At 38.9% G+C, this 14,176-nt stretch overlaps 1 protein-coding gene across 3 annotated transcripts in view; it reads right to left on the reverse strand.

Annotated features, from left to right (window-relative positions):
* The window catches only part of LOC100741066 (angiogenic factor with G patch and FHA domains 1), an 84,733-nt gene that overhangs the window by 23,498 nt on the left and 47,059 nt on the right, over positions 1–14,176 (reverse strand). The window contains exon 10 of one of the 3 annotated variants that reach the window (XR_004461658.1): positions 3,410–3,800. The exons of the other annotated variants lie outside the window; for them this stretch is intronic. The gene's annotated coding sequence lies outside the window, so the exon portion shown is untranslated. Of the gene's footprint in view, positions 1–3,409; positions 3,801–14,176 lie in introns of those variants that run through there. 3 annotated transcript variants of the gene reach the window in all.

The raw sequence follows: 14,176 nt of genomic DNA on the forward strand, positions 1-14,176 counted from the left end.
CAGGATTTACGTGGAGCGAGTTGAGATTGTTTGGGAAAGAGCGATAAATAGGTGGACGAAGAGCAGTCGATTTAGAGAGTTGGAGGTGCGAAAGGAAAGTGTTTGAAGTTAATGTTTGAGAATGGAGTGCTAGCGAAGGGTGTTAGGCTATTCGTGTCTCTTAGCAATGGCAGGGATAGAAAAATAGGAAAAGAAAGTACGGACAACGTAAAATGTTGAAAATAAACAATTTGCTCTATAAGTTTCATAGTGTTGTGGAATGGAATTTCATTAAAAAAAAATGGGATTTCAGTAAATCGCCATTCGACTCGAGTAGTATCGGGAAACGAAGACCAGGAATGTCTAACGGGCGACTCACGAGTCCGCGTGATTTACGACTTGTTTATGTTTTACGTGCCTGCCGGTCGTCATTTGTTACGAACACCAATCTGTATTTAAAACAAGCCGATCCAACGGATTTTTCGCGGAAACCATCCGCTCCATCCGCTATAGGGCTAGATCTTGGCCATTATTTCACGGTCGTGGGTATTGTGCGGACAGGGTGTTAGCCGACTATAAATTATGCTGAATTCTACTATTCATCACCGTGCCGTGCGCTGAACTTAGGACCCCAATTACCCACATTTTATCTTCGCGCCAGCCATTAATCATAGCCTCGCCAGATGTAATGAATGGCCTGTTCGATAACAATACAAACGTTGTCACAATAAATATGATTTCCCGCGATGGGCCGCGGTTTACGCGAGCTTAATGTCGTGTTCCGCTTCCGAGACGCGCAATCTCATCAATTACGTTATTTTTTCCCGTCTATTTCCTTTTTGATAAGAGAATCAGATTCTTAAGTTTGGACGAAAGAAACTGAATATCACGAATTTCGATACGATTTCTTCTATTTCAATTCTAAATTAAGAGTCGATTAGGTTTCAAGCCTTTAGTACGTACCATTATTTGCCCACCTTTGTCTTCCTTGCGTTAATTTAACGCATTTGAATACTTTTGCAAAATATGATCAACATCTGAAAAATCCTTATCGATATAACGCTGCAAGTGACTATATGTGACTAGTCGTTGTACATAACATTCTACGTAACAACGTTGTACACGACGGTCAATTATATTCCACTATAGTTTCCCTATAATAAATCTCCAATGATAGATGACAATTGCCTGTGTGTGGCTTTCAATGAGAAGTGTGAGTATCTTTTTGTATTCTACCAATGGTCAGTACCAAACCACAATTGCCCTCTAATGAATCTTTAATGATAGCTGGCGATCCAGAAAAATACTTACTGCTTCAACAATCTTTCGATGATAAGTGGTTATAATTCTTCTTAGTTAAGTTTCTACGATTACTCTACAAAGAACAAACCATGCTTGACTTGCCACGAGCGACTATGTTCGTTGTATAGTAAATTCTTAGTACTAGAATTATCCGAGTGTTGCATATGATTAATTCGAAGCACTTTGCTAAAGTTTCATAGTTGACAACGGTAATCCTGGCCGTGCTCGCCGTTCACGTTCAACGAATGTTCAATGACAAGTCGACTGAAATCAGCGTCAAAGTAGCGAAAGGGTAACCGTCGACGTTTCCACGCGATTCTCGTTCGCCGTTACCGGAAGATGCTCTCTCGAGGTTTCGCGTAAAGCGCTGTTAAAAAACTGAAAGCCACTAAGGCCAGCGGGACAATGGACCGGTGCTCGTTTCTCGTTCTCTTCGGCCGCTGGCCGAAGGTTTTTAGCGCCCTAGTGGTCAATTTCCCACTCAGACGGAATCATTAGTCTACGGGCACGGCGCACGGGGTGCGCACTCGCGCATCCTCGCAAGAAGGCGAAGTACACTCGATATGAACGTGGCAGAGAACGAGCGCACGCTGAAACCAAACTCTCCGGCAATCAGAGATCGGGAAGGGCGATATCCAACTGCGAACGCGATCCCCGCGACCCGTTGCTCTCGCCTGGGGGACGCTCGGGTCGAGTATTTTTGCGCCGAACGGACCGCCCTTTGTCGTTGCTTTTGCTCCAACACGTACGCGATCAAACCATCCAACGATTCCAATTGATACTGACGTGATTCTTGGCAAACCACATATCACTCGAATAATGTAATCTTTTTAGAAGGCAAACAAATCGATTCTACAATTTATCAAATTTATCATTTGATTGTACAGATATACAGATGAGAATTGCAAGAATTACACCTGCTTTGACATACACCTAGGTACATACACGGGATATAGTAAATTAGAACTAACTATAAGCCGATGTGATGAAAATAAAGACATATACACGATCGTATCTCTGTCTGTACAAAAATAAAAATGTAGTATTAATAAACGTGTTTATATGATTTTGGAAATTGTAAATATTTTTGCGTTGTAAATATTGCAGGGGAAAATATATCGTGAATACGTACGTGTATCGATAGGAAGAGATAATTAAATTAATATCATTGTCATATCTTAAGAAATACAGTAGAAGTATACCTATATGAAGAATGGGAAGAAGAATATAGAGAGCAACACAAACTTAATAAATAGAGAGAAGATTGAAGAAACTACGAACAAGAATAAGATAAGCGATGAATGAGGATAAAATGAACCTAAAAAAATTTATAAATTATTTACTGAAAATAAGAATTTTGTTCATTTTAATAAGCAGCGAAGTAATTCCGAGTACAATTTTTTCTATTAATAAGTTCGGATTAACGAATCTTATCTACAATATATTATTATACTATAATTATGAACGAACTTTTACTAAAACGCTAATACCGTTTTAAAATGCTCGTTAAAACGTAACATACGCGGCAATCTCGCATCGTTATCCCCAATAATCTTTCGAATTTAAGCATATTAATACGAAACGCGCACTTAATGACTCACATGTTCAGGTATTTATCATCATCCGGCACAATCGATACTTTTCTGATCAATCGCGCATCGATAATTATCGTGGTCGGTCTTACACGAACGTAGAAACGTCATTTCATGCAGGAAGAAAATTAAAGAAACCAACAATAAAAAAGATATTAGAATCTTTAAGCATGCTTCTTCTAATCTCGAAGAGAAATCTAAAAATACGATTATTTTTCATGAAAACAAGCAAAGTACTTTCTGATCTAATCGCAAAAATAAAACTCCTCGAAATATCCCTCTTTGCCGAGAAAGAAACAATCAAGTAAGATCAAAAGACTATGAAGCGTACTATTTCTAAGCTAACCAGAAGCAAAATAAAAAGATCATTCTCCTTTCTGCCCAAAAAAAGAATAAAAAGTAAGTCAAATAAAAATCAAACGACAAAGATAAAACCGATAGAGGAAAAAGACGAAGAGCATCGAAGGATGAAAGAAATTCTCGCGAGGACGTGGAAGAGAGGAAAAGCAAAGGACGAACAAAATAAGAGGACTCCGAATGAAGATGAAGATGGACGTCTGGTTTTACGCCTGAAATCAACTATATGGTTGTGTAATTACGATTACTATCTACAACCAGCGACCAACGACGTGTCCAGTGGCGTGAGAAGAAGATCTTCGTTGATTCATTCTGCGAACAGGTTCCACAGTGTTCATTCGATCTTCTTCATTTTTCCCATTTCATTTTAGATTTTTAATCTTTTTCTTTTCTTCGTCTATTTCCTCTTCAAGGGCTCCATTCTATAATGCGCAAGCATGGATTAGAGAGCATGGATTTATCCCGAGAGGAAGTAGGCGTACCGTTCTCCACTCCATTGAGCTCGATCTCACGATTTTTCGTGTTTTCCTGGATTTCGTTTATAGATCGAGCCAGCACGTCACGTTTCCCCTGTAAATACGTAGTCTCAGCCGTGTTCTCCAAACGCTGCAGCATGTAGTCGATCATCGATGCTGATTTATTTTCGTCAATATCGCGTTTCAAGAGCCGCGCTCACCGTCTCTTTTCTCTAAGCCTTTGTATACCTTGTACGTGTAATAAATTTACGTAAATTGCTATAAACACACGAATCGGCAGGCTTTATTATCGAATCGCGTCGCGTTCGTTTTTCCTCACGGAACACGAACGAAGGTATTATTATTGTGATTTATAGTATAATATTAGGGTGAAAAAAAAGAAAAGAAAAGAAAAGGAAACGAGAGAAGGGAATGTATAGTTTATAGCGTATGTTGGAATTGATGGGCTTCCAGATATCGCTGGACTTATCGGTCCTTTTTTCACTGGGCAGCCGCATATGGTGTAATTTAATGGTCGCCGTTATTCATCATTATTTGTTTTAATTTAAACTCGTTCCGCTAAGTAGTGGGTAATTAAGCGATCCGGATTTTTCAGCTTGTCGCGGAATAGTTTCGAGATAAGTATAAATAGGAAATTTAGTGCGAGTGAAATAACTCACGAGGAAATGTTTAATAAGAGTAGATCGATCCTGATTATTTTTCATCCACTAATTTCAGTTTTTCATGCTTTCTTTTATATTACTTTATGTTTTCCCTGTCTTTTGTACGTCTCTTAGGTAACAATAGAATTTTTAACAAGAAAAGAAGATATTTTGAATAAAGTCATTCCGATCTAGTTCTAGTTGTACACTATTTTATCGTTTATCGACTATATCTTTACGGTTTTGTTTTCATAGCTACGATATAATACGAAGGAACGAACTGTAATTTTCTTAAGCCTTCATAAGCAGGCTAAGCTTCTTACGGTTTCAATGAAGCAGCTTCAATCGTACGTACGAGAAATTCATTAACGGAGAAAGAAACCTATAATGAACTAAAGCTTTTGATAAATGACTACAATCCTGCAATGGGCGTGGATATGTCGTGTTGCTATAAATTTTAATTAGACTCTGTAGGAAATGGTAGGATCTTTAAGAACCTTACGTAAAAAAAAAAAAAAGTTCGGAAGATATCAAAACTTGCATGTCTGTATCGATCCATGTAATTATAAAGAATAGCGAAGAACATCTGAATTTCCTTTCTGTCTCAATGTCGCAAAGAGAGATAATTATACAACAAAGGACAAATCAATTTCGAATAAACTAACAAGCTTTCGACTTACCTAATTGCAAAAGAAAAGAAAGAAGGCGATTGGGAAAAATCGGGTTTAATAGGATTAATCGAGCAAAATTGGAGGGAACGGTTATCGAAACGATCTACAAGCCACCCATCTGCCTGGCCTGTCAAAAATAATTAACGAGAGTAAAAATATCCCTCTGATTGTGTTGTGCCGTAATGAAGCTCCATCGCAGTGTAATTTACAGTGTAACGCGTGCAGATCTATCATCGATAATTGAACGAATGATTGGAATAAGCACGTGAAATAACACGCGGCCATAGATCATGCATTTTCAATCGATTTATCTGCGTAAATCTGTACTCGTGTAGCATTCGTACTTCTCGTATCCTTGGTATATACGGTGTTACACAAGACTTGACACACAATGTAGTCATGGGTTAACATACAGTGGCTGACGAAAGTGTTCAAACATTTGTAGAAAGTTTTTGAACGTATTAATCTTTTTTATGAATCTACTGTTATAATGTGCGTGTTACACGGAACATTTTAAAGTCTCATTAGAAATGTATCGAGATCCGACCGTCTTGATTATATCGATAAAATTTGAAACAAATCTGAAAATGTACATAGAAGCTACAAAATATTTGGTACAAAAGTATATGTATATTTCACAGAGAGCAGGAAATTGTATTTAAACGATTATTCTTTATATCAATAAATCTTTACTAGAATCGTCTTTAGCACATATATGTTACATATATGTTTAGGATGACTATTAATTTCGTGGTAAATTGTGTGTACTAATTTTTTAATAAATACCGTGTAACTTTTATATAGATTTTCAGATTAGTTTGACATTTTTTCGGTATAATCGTGACTGTCGCGTCTCGCTATAGAAAGGATAAAATTTGTAAACGTTTTATATAAAACGCACAACATACACGTGATAAAGGTTTTCTATGAAAGTGTCGGAAGTATTTTTGCGAACCACTGTACGCGTGTAACACACGCGAGATATAGGGTCAAAATGAAAAGAAAAGAAAAATACAATGATGCAAAGGGAGCGAGAGGTGGAATGGGGAAAGGAAATGATTTGTTCGATGAGAATAACAGATTTAATTGATTAGACCACAGAGAGGCGCAGCTGAATGAATTATACGACGTAAGATTAATAATAAAAGATAACGCGTTAAGTCGCGTAAATGCGATACCTTAAACTCATTTTGAGGTTTTATATTCCAATAACGCTCACTGATGAGTATAGTCTTTTATGGTTTGTTTGGTCGTACCAACGGTATCGGAGATGATCTAACAAAAGGGGGATACCAAACTTGATTAGGTATAATGAAAAGAATCTCGAGTCTCGTATCTTCCTTGAAAAGTAATTACATACGATCTCTCTAACTGAGAGGTGAATGCACTACGATATTCTATCGATCATCAAATTTATTCATTTTGGTTTTATCGTTAAATCGTTGTATCGTTTTATCGACGAAGAGAACGAGGAATTGTAATTTCTAAACAACGAACGATTGAAAAATCTCTTGAATCATATACGAGAAGAAAACCCATACTAAGCCCCAGTTCTCGATCTCAGGCTACGTGTCCCTGGCAAAATCGAGTTCGAAAAATTCAAGCAAGAACGACGAAAAACCCATACCAAATGCCCAAAACAGGCTCGCAAATCCTTAACACCAAAAAATTTCAAAATTTTCACTTCATTTTATTAATCGTCTCGTTAAATACCTGACGATCGGAGAAATCTCCGCAACAAGTAACAACTCGCCATTTGCGAAATCCAAGAGAGTTCATAAGCAGAATGCAGTCTCAAAAATTCTCCAAACATTCCCGCATCTTATATCCCATTATTTCATCCGTGGTTCACCCCTCTGCAACATCCCCAAACACACTCGAAGCATGAAACTCGATTAACCCCGTCTGCCGGCCGCACGAGCGTAACCGTATCAAAAGAAGCTTGTCCCCGCTTGAAGTCAGTCCAGTTACTCCCCGCGAGTGGTGTAATCCTTTCGCGTCTAACAGGTTCGGGAGGCGCGCAGGATACGTACAGGATACGTCGAGTCGGCACGCACTTAACCCCCTGCTCCTCCCTTCTCTCTCACCGTATTCCTCTCTCTCTCTCTCTCTCTCTCTCTCTTTCTCTCTCTCTCTCTCTCTCTCTCTCTCTGTCTCTCTGTCTCTCTCTCTTTCTGGTCGACCATTAATGTAAGTATGTATACGTGTACGGTGGCGCGCATACACGAGGCACCGTTGTGGCCGCCCGCTGGATTACACGCACACGGCCGTTCGTTCGTAGCCCCGTCTAGACAGCCGTCAGACGTATTATTGGGTTCGCGTAACTCTATGCTACATAGCTATCGCGTTACACGTGTATGCCGCGGTCGCGGCAGCGCGAGCGCGCGCCCGCGCGGACGAGTTCGCGTACATATTACGTACGCGCGCGCGAATAACCGAAGGAGTACGCGTTGTTGCGCTTGTACAGCACCGTTTACGAACAGTGGGTTCGCGGTCCGTTTGTTTAGTTATTTAACGCTTTCGCTACATACAATGGCTACGGTAACTATTTCTACTGACTGATCTCGCCATTGCTCGCCGTCACGCGTTGCTGTAGTGTCTTATTCGTGCATGTGACGCTTTTGGTCAATTCGCACGACCATATCGTATTACATAAATGTACAATTTTCATCGTCTTTGTAGAAAAGCAGGAAACGTGTTAATACGTATCTACGAGCTATAAATGTCAGTATTCTTGGCTTTTTTCATAAACGTATATCGTCTCTTGGATCAATTGGCAATTTAATATATTATATCGAATATATTCTATTTAAATTCATATATTTATTTGACGTAATAATATAGATTCGTGTCTTGTTTAGAGGTGAGTCACATTGTTTAGAAAAGACAAAAAAATATGAAACAGTTGAAAGAATTCTAGGAACATCGCGAACTACTAGAAGTACGCGATCTTTAGTTTTCGAAAATTTGTACTGAGAAACATGTCAATTGAATTTAATCGAAACGTGTCTTCTCGATTCGCTCTTTTATCAGCTAGCTAATTTTGTCAGTTGTTTCCTAAAAATAAACGTATGTACTGCATATTGATTTCTTATACTTCGATATTAAACGTCGATCTAAAGCCTTCTCTATCAAATTCAAAGCTGATCATCGAAGGAACACCATTCGTGAATTGTATTGTAGAGACACGAGAGCTCGACGAGTTTCAGCTGACATAACAGTCGCTAATTACCAGCCCGGCCCGATTGCCTCGCTAAATCGGCCCGATGCCTCTTCTACACGTGCGTACGCGTGTGCGTGTCATGTACACCAGCGTGTGCGTACGTGCGTGCATTATGTACGCTCGACAGTATCCACGTGCACGACAAATTGCAGCTTCGAATCAACATAATCCTCCTCGTCTTCCACGGACAAAGGAATTTCGTTTCTATTTCTATTTCCAGGCAGAACGATCGCGGTAACATTTGCCAGAGAAACGATTAGACAATTTTGATTCTTACCTGAGAAATATTACACGGGGTCAATTTACTAAAAGAACGATGCAACTGGAAAAAATTCCTACTACAATATCGAAGTTAAAAAGCAGAAAAGTTAAGCACGAGCATTTAAATGTTATTAATGGTTTCGAAATACAATTTCACTGCCCGTAAAAGACATTAATCTTCGCAATTTTTCTTTGCTCGAAACCTACAATTTAGCTTTCAGACACCCCTTGCATTTCGTTATACTTACAGTTATTTTAAGTGAATTTAGAATAAGTTATAAATCATTCGCATTATTTTCTCCAGAGAAAGTATCTTCTATATACCGAAGCGCGCCATTTGACTCACCCCTTCGCACGAAACGTAAAAAGACGAAATAAATGCAATCGAGGAACTGCAAACAGATTCCGCGTACTTTGCAATTTTGTTACAATTTTAATCGTTAAAAAAGCAAAAAGTATCAAAGCCCCGAATAAAATGAAGAAATTATATCCTTCCGTCTTAACAACCGTATCATTATAAATCCATAGATCACTGTCCAATAAAATGTTCCAACAGGAGAACGTAACGCGATTCCGAAAGCCACATGACATTCTCCGAAAAAAGGGATCTTTCAAAACCGCACTGGCCACGGTATAAATTACATCGAGGGTTTATGATTAATTCATGATTAATTTACGGAACGTATCATCATTTTCTCATCTGACATGGTTGTTTAAGCCAGTTGTGTGTGCAACAGGAACACGCGAAAAATCCTTGAACGCCACTCGAAGTGAATCGGTATTGTCCGTGTTCAGGAACGTGATAATTGCACGCGCGTAAAATATGCTCTTTCGTTGATCGAGGTCGATTCGTCGATGTATCCAGACTCGATTCGCGACGCACCGTGTACGCTTAATATGAACGATGTAACGCGATTCTAAAATAAAGCAGTAAAATTGTAGTTAATTACCGGTTGAATGGTTGGCAGTAAAAAATCGTTTAACGCTAGGACTTTAATTCGTAGCGCTAAATATGTTCTACAGAGTGAGTCATAAATACATATCTATATTTCAACAGGTGAATCTACCTGCACACTCGTAAGAAAAACGAAACGTAAACTTACGAACATATGTCCTACGTAACTTAGTTTTTGAGTTACGGATGATTAAAGAAAATGAAGTTATCACCTCGCGCTGAACGCATGCTACTGCACGCCTTAACACTGAGAAATCGCAGATTGCTGTCTGTCAGTGTCAAACACTGCGGACCAGTTTGATTATTTAGCTACGAATAATACGGAGAAGGTTCTTCCAAATTGATACAGACAGCATATCGTGACCAATTCTACCAATAATATTCCAAATCGGTTAACACTTCGATATTTAATTATAATATGCCATCGATAAATAATTAAACAATTTCAATTTCGTACTTTTAATTCCGTATTTGTTGATTCTACGAGAATATCGGTTTACCTCGTTATTTTCCCATTGATTCGTATATTTTAATGACGTTCGTGTTAATTCGAATGTGCCAAAGTATCCATACATTTGTGAACATAAGTATACGTCAATGTACATACGTAAAAATTTCTTGGCTATCGAACAGCTCAGCGTGAAAGACGTTACACGTCGACGTCGTTTTGAAACGTCGACGTCGAGGACGAGGACGAGGACGTTCGCGCCGGCTAACCGTGCACGCCGTAATTATCCGTTCCTCCAATTTGCAAACTTATATGTAATTCAAATCGGTGCTCGGCCGCCGGCTAATGCAATAATAATGACTTCGTGGAAACTACGCTGGCCTGTGAACGTCGCGTAACACACAATGTGACGTTAACGCTTCTAGTTGGCTCTCTCGATTTGATTCCAGCTAATCGACCATCATCCTTCGACGGCTGGGAAAATCGTGCCGAGTTTAGAATTGTGGTACTGATGGAATTTTTTTATTCAATGAGTTGTGGAGAGGCGAAGAGAAGCGTAATTGGAGTTAGGAGAATGTTCGGATGGAAGGAAAATATCAAATGCTTGAAATTATTATGTGAACGAAGGTTGCATGGCTATTCAGGTTTCTTAACTATCATTTAGGAATGCAGTAGAGCTCTGTTTGAATTTCATTTATCGAATTTCTGAGATAATATTACTAGTGAAATTTTATAGTTACGAGTTATCGCTAACGATAAATTCCATGAAATAAAACGAACAAATCTGGCAATAAAACAGATGAAATTTAATAAACAAATTTTAGTTACCATTGAAATTAACCCAGAGGTAGTCCTTTTCGATCGTTCAGAAATACTCGTAACCGATATTTATTAATATTTTTAATTATATTTTATCGGAAACACGTCAAACACTCTTTCAAATCGTATAATACAAATTTCGCTATCGATTCAGTAATCTTAATTCCAAAACGATATCACCAAGATCTTAGAAGATGTATAACAAAAAATGTATAACAGAGATCACAATCACAAAGAAACGTGGCAAGTTCCTTCCTGTCCGTTGGTTTCATAGGCTGCTCTAATTAGGAAGCACGCGCGTTCCCCTTTCGCCTTTTCGGCGGAAATATCGCGTGCACCTACGCGATATTTTTGTCCCCGGGAAGAGGCAAGGATCGTCCGAAGCGAGACCGTGGCACGACTTTCTGGAACCCGTCTCAATGAGCCTACCTATTTATAGGTGGACGTCAACAGCGTGAACGGCGATCCGACCACGTCCAGCTGAATGAACGGTTACTAGAGCTACGGTAGCTGAAATTTCACGTGATCGATCATCACGCTTTCCTGTTCCCAGAACAGGAAAGCATTCAGGTAGAAGAAGGCCACCGGTTTGGGTTTAGAATACATTAGGGTGCTGATGCACTTTCCTCGTTTTTTCACGGCATTCAACGACTGACAGACAGCCTTTCGTGTTCATAGCCATTGGATCTTGGTCCTTAGAATAGAACTTCAACGTGTTATTTTCTCATCATAATGGTATATTAAGGCAACTATACGTTAACTTTAGAACATAATGTTGTTCACAGCTTTGCGACTGACTAAAAGCTATTTATTGCAAATAACGAGTTCGATTATCGATTAGTTAATTAATTTGACGAAGATATTAGATAATCCATTATCGAGAAGAATAGAGGAAGTAAAAAGCTTTTTTTGTAATAAAGGTAATATAGATAATAATATATTATTACTATAATTATATATCATATCAAAAGCGTAGAAATCTTTCTACTGAAATGAAACATCAGGTACGGTATTATCAATTTTTATTTTTTTTTTTTTTTATGTACTTATAGGAAATTTGAAAGTGCAAAATTGCACGGGATGCGCGCAATATAACGAAATATATAAAATATCGAAAAAATTACTCGATAAAAAAAATTTTCCACCGCGCTTCTATTTTTTCACTTGTATTATCAAAAATATGAATTTGCGTAAAAGCACACTGTCTAACAGTCGTATTTCTGAATGACAAGAAAGGTAAAAGATACGAATGATTCTACATTAATTTACATTCAGTATCTGTATATTTACCGATCAGTACTTCAAGGATTGGTATCGCAGGCAGCGTACATGGCGATTTAAATTGCCTCAACATTTCACTATTCGAACAGCGTATGCAGCCATTCAGATCAAATTTATCAGTAAACTCTCATTTACATAGGATTGCTAATGTTAGCCAGACGGAAACGCGCAATGCACAGTTGCTAATCGCAGCTTAGTTGCTAACCGTAGCGACTAAGTACGAAATAATTGAGGAACTGTAGAGCAACAAAAGTGTAATTTTATTAGTGAAAAAAAAAGACTCGGCACAGCCTGACCAATGATTACGGATATCCAAAAGCGGAAACTCGCTATTGAAAATTACTTATACAAGGCTGACGTAAGAAAATGGTTTCAGTTCAATAAACCTTCCTCGACTGGCGATGAGATTGTACATTGTATCGCATATCCTCTGAATAATGGAACGGAATATAAGAGTGGCAATATCGATGTATCCTGGCATTGTGAAGCAATTTCTGGCTTTTAGAGAAAATCAAAGTGAAATTTATTCGTACACGGTTTTTGTCGAACAAGAGATCCGTAATTCCGACGATGAAAATTTGGAATAAAAGTAGAAAAAAGAGAAATAAAGATACAAGGTAATAAAAGTAAAAAGATAAAAGCAAAAATGTACAAACGTAATACCTTTGGAGACATAAAAAATATTGAAAGCGAAATATCTGTTACGCGATATTTAATAGACGAAATACATTTTTATGTAGATTACGTTTCTTTGGTCGTGCTAATGTAAATACGAAATTGCATAAATATCCGCAGTTTATTAATCAGTACAGCTACTGAACGTGATAGGCTCGTATATCAATGAACTGCAAACGCCTAGTTCTTGGTTGCCCCAAGAGGCGACCCCCTTTGATAATCGTGGTAACGGCGCGGCGCTAATCTGCTTATCTCGCTGCGTCTGGTGCAGAGACCAGCGTCGCGTCGCCAGTTCCTGGTGCCGCTTATGGCACGGATATTCTCCGTGTTTTGTCTCTCGATGCACGCCAAAGACACAACTATCTGATATTACACTTGCACCGCAGCAAGGTTTTGATAATTTATCGATCGAAGTCATATTCTTCCGTCGCGTTCCACCGATTGGCCATCGTATCGAGACACCAACTCCGATTTCGTATCGATTTCATGCGGTTCCCGCGAAGAAATCGAGGGAATGTGGCCGATTATCGCGAACCAGTCGAACGCTACTCATTACGAGCAACGTTTGTATAGCCTCGGCGATAAACGTAGGAAATCGAGATGGTGCGGTGATCGGAAACAAATACCAACACCGATTCTATATGCTTTTTCTGTCATATACAGTTTCATTTCATCATCGATTACCAATCTTGATTGTATCGTCAGTTTGGAAACGTACACTCCCGTTCACAAGTATGAGCATAATTTAAATCTTATTGAGAAAGTTTTGTATCGTATTTCGTAAGTACGAAATAGATGCAATGCTCGCGTGAAATTTACTTGAAATCCCAGCTGATTTTCAGCGAGACGCGTTAAATATTAAAATACGAAAGTAGTTCACGCGTTCGTTAAAACGGTCTTACTCGTTGAAAATCGTCGGATGAACAACTCAAAATCGATCGAGTCTCAAATTACAGAAAAATGACTATCTACTTAGTTTCTCGATTTTTTAATTGCTCGCCGAACGGCTCTCAATAATAACTGTACTTCGTGTAATCCGTGAGTGGGTCAGGAAAACTTATCGTTTTCGAAACTGGGTCTCGATCGATGAAATATTGAGAAGCCCTGTACTAGGGTAAAGCAGTGGGAACTTGAGTCCCGTCTAAACCTCTCTGTTTATGCCTGTCTATGCCACTCTGCTCGAATTCTGACGTCACAGACTTCGCGTTTGCTCGGTCAAGCTACAGCCGCCCTTACTAAAGCCACGTTACACACGGCAAATGCATAAACACATCAATAAAATGTAACAGCGTACCATTACGCCGTCCCAAGATACCATTAGCAATCAAGTGACCAAACAATGAACACTCACGAGGCAAGAGATGCCCGGCAATCGAGGCGAAGCCTGAATCGCTCAATCGTCGACGTCTGAAAGGGCCGTTTCATCGAACAATTATAGATCACGCGGTGGAACGCATTAAAATCCCGTCAGCCTCGATCGTACCGAGCCTGGTCAC

The sequence above is a fragment of the Bombus impatiens genome, unplaced genomic scaffold (genome assembly GCF_000188095.3).
Source record: "Bombus impatiens unplaced genomic scaffold, BIMP_2.2 scf_0318, whole genome shotgun sequence".
NCBI classification, from domain to species: Eukaryota; Metazoa; Arthropoda; class Insecta; order Hymenoptera; family Apidae; genus Bombus; species Bombus impatiens.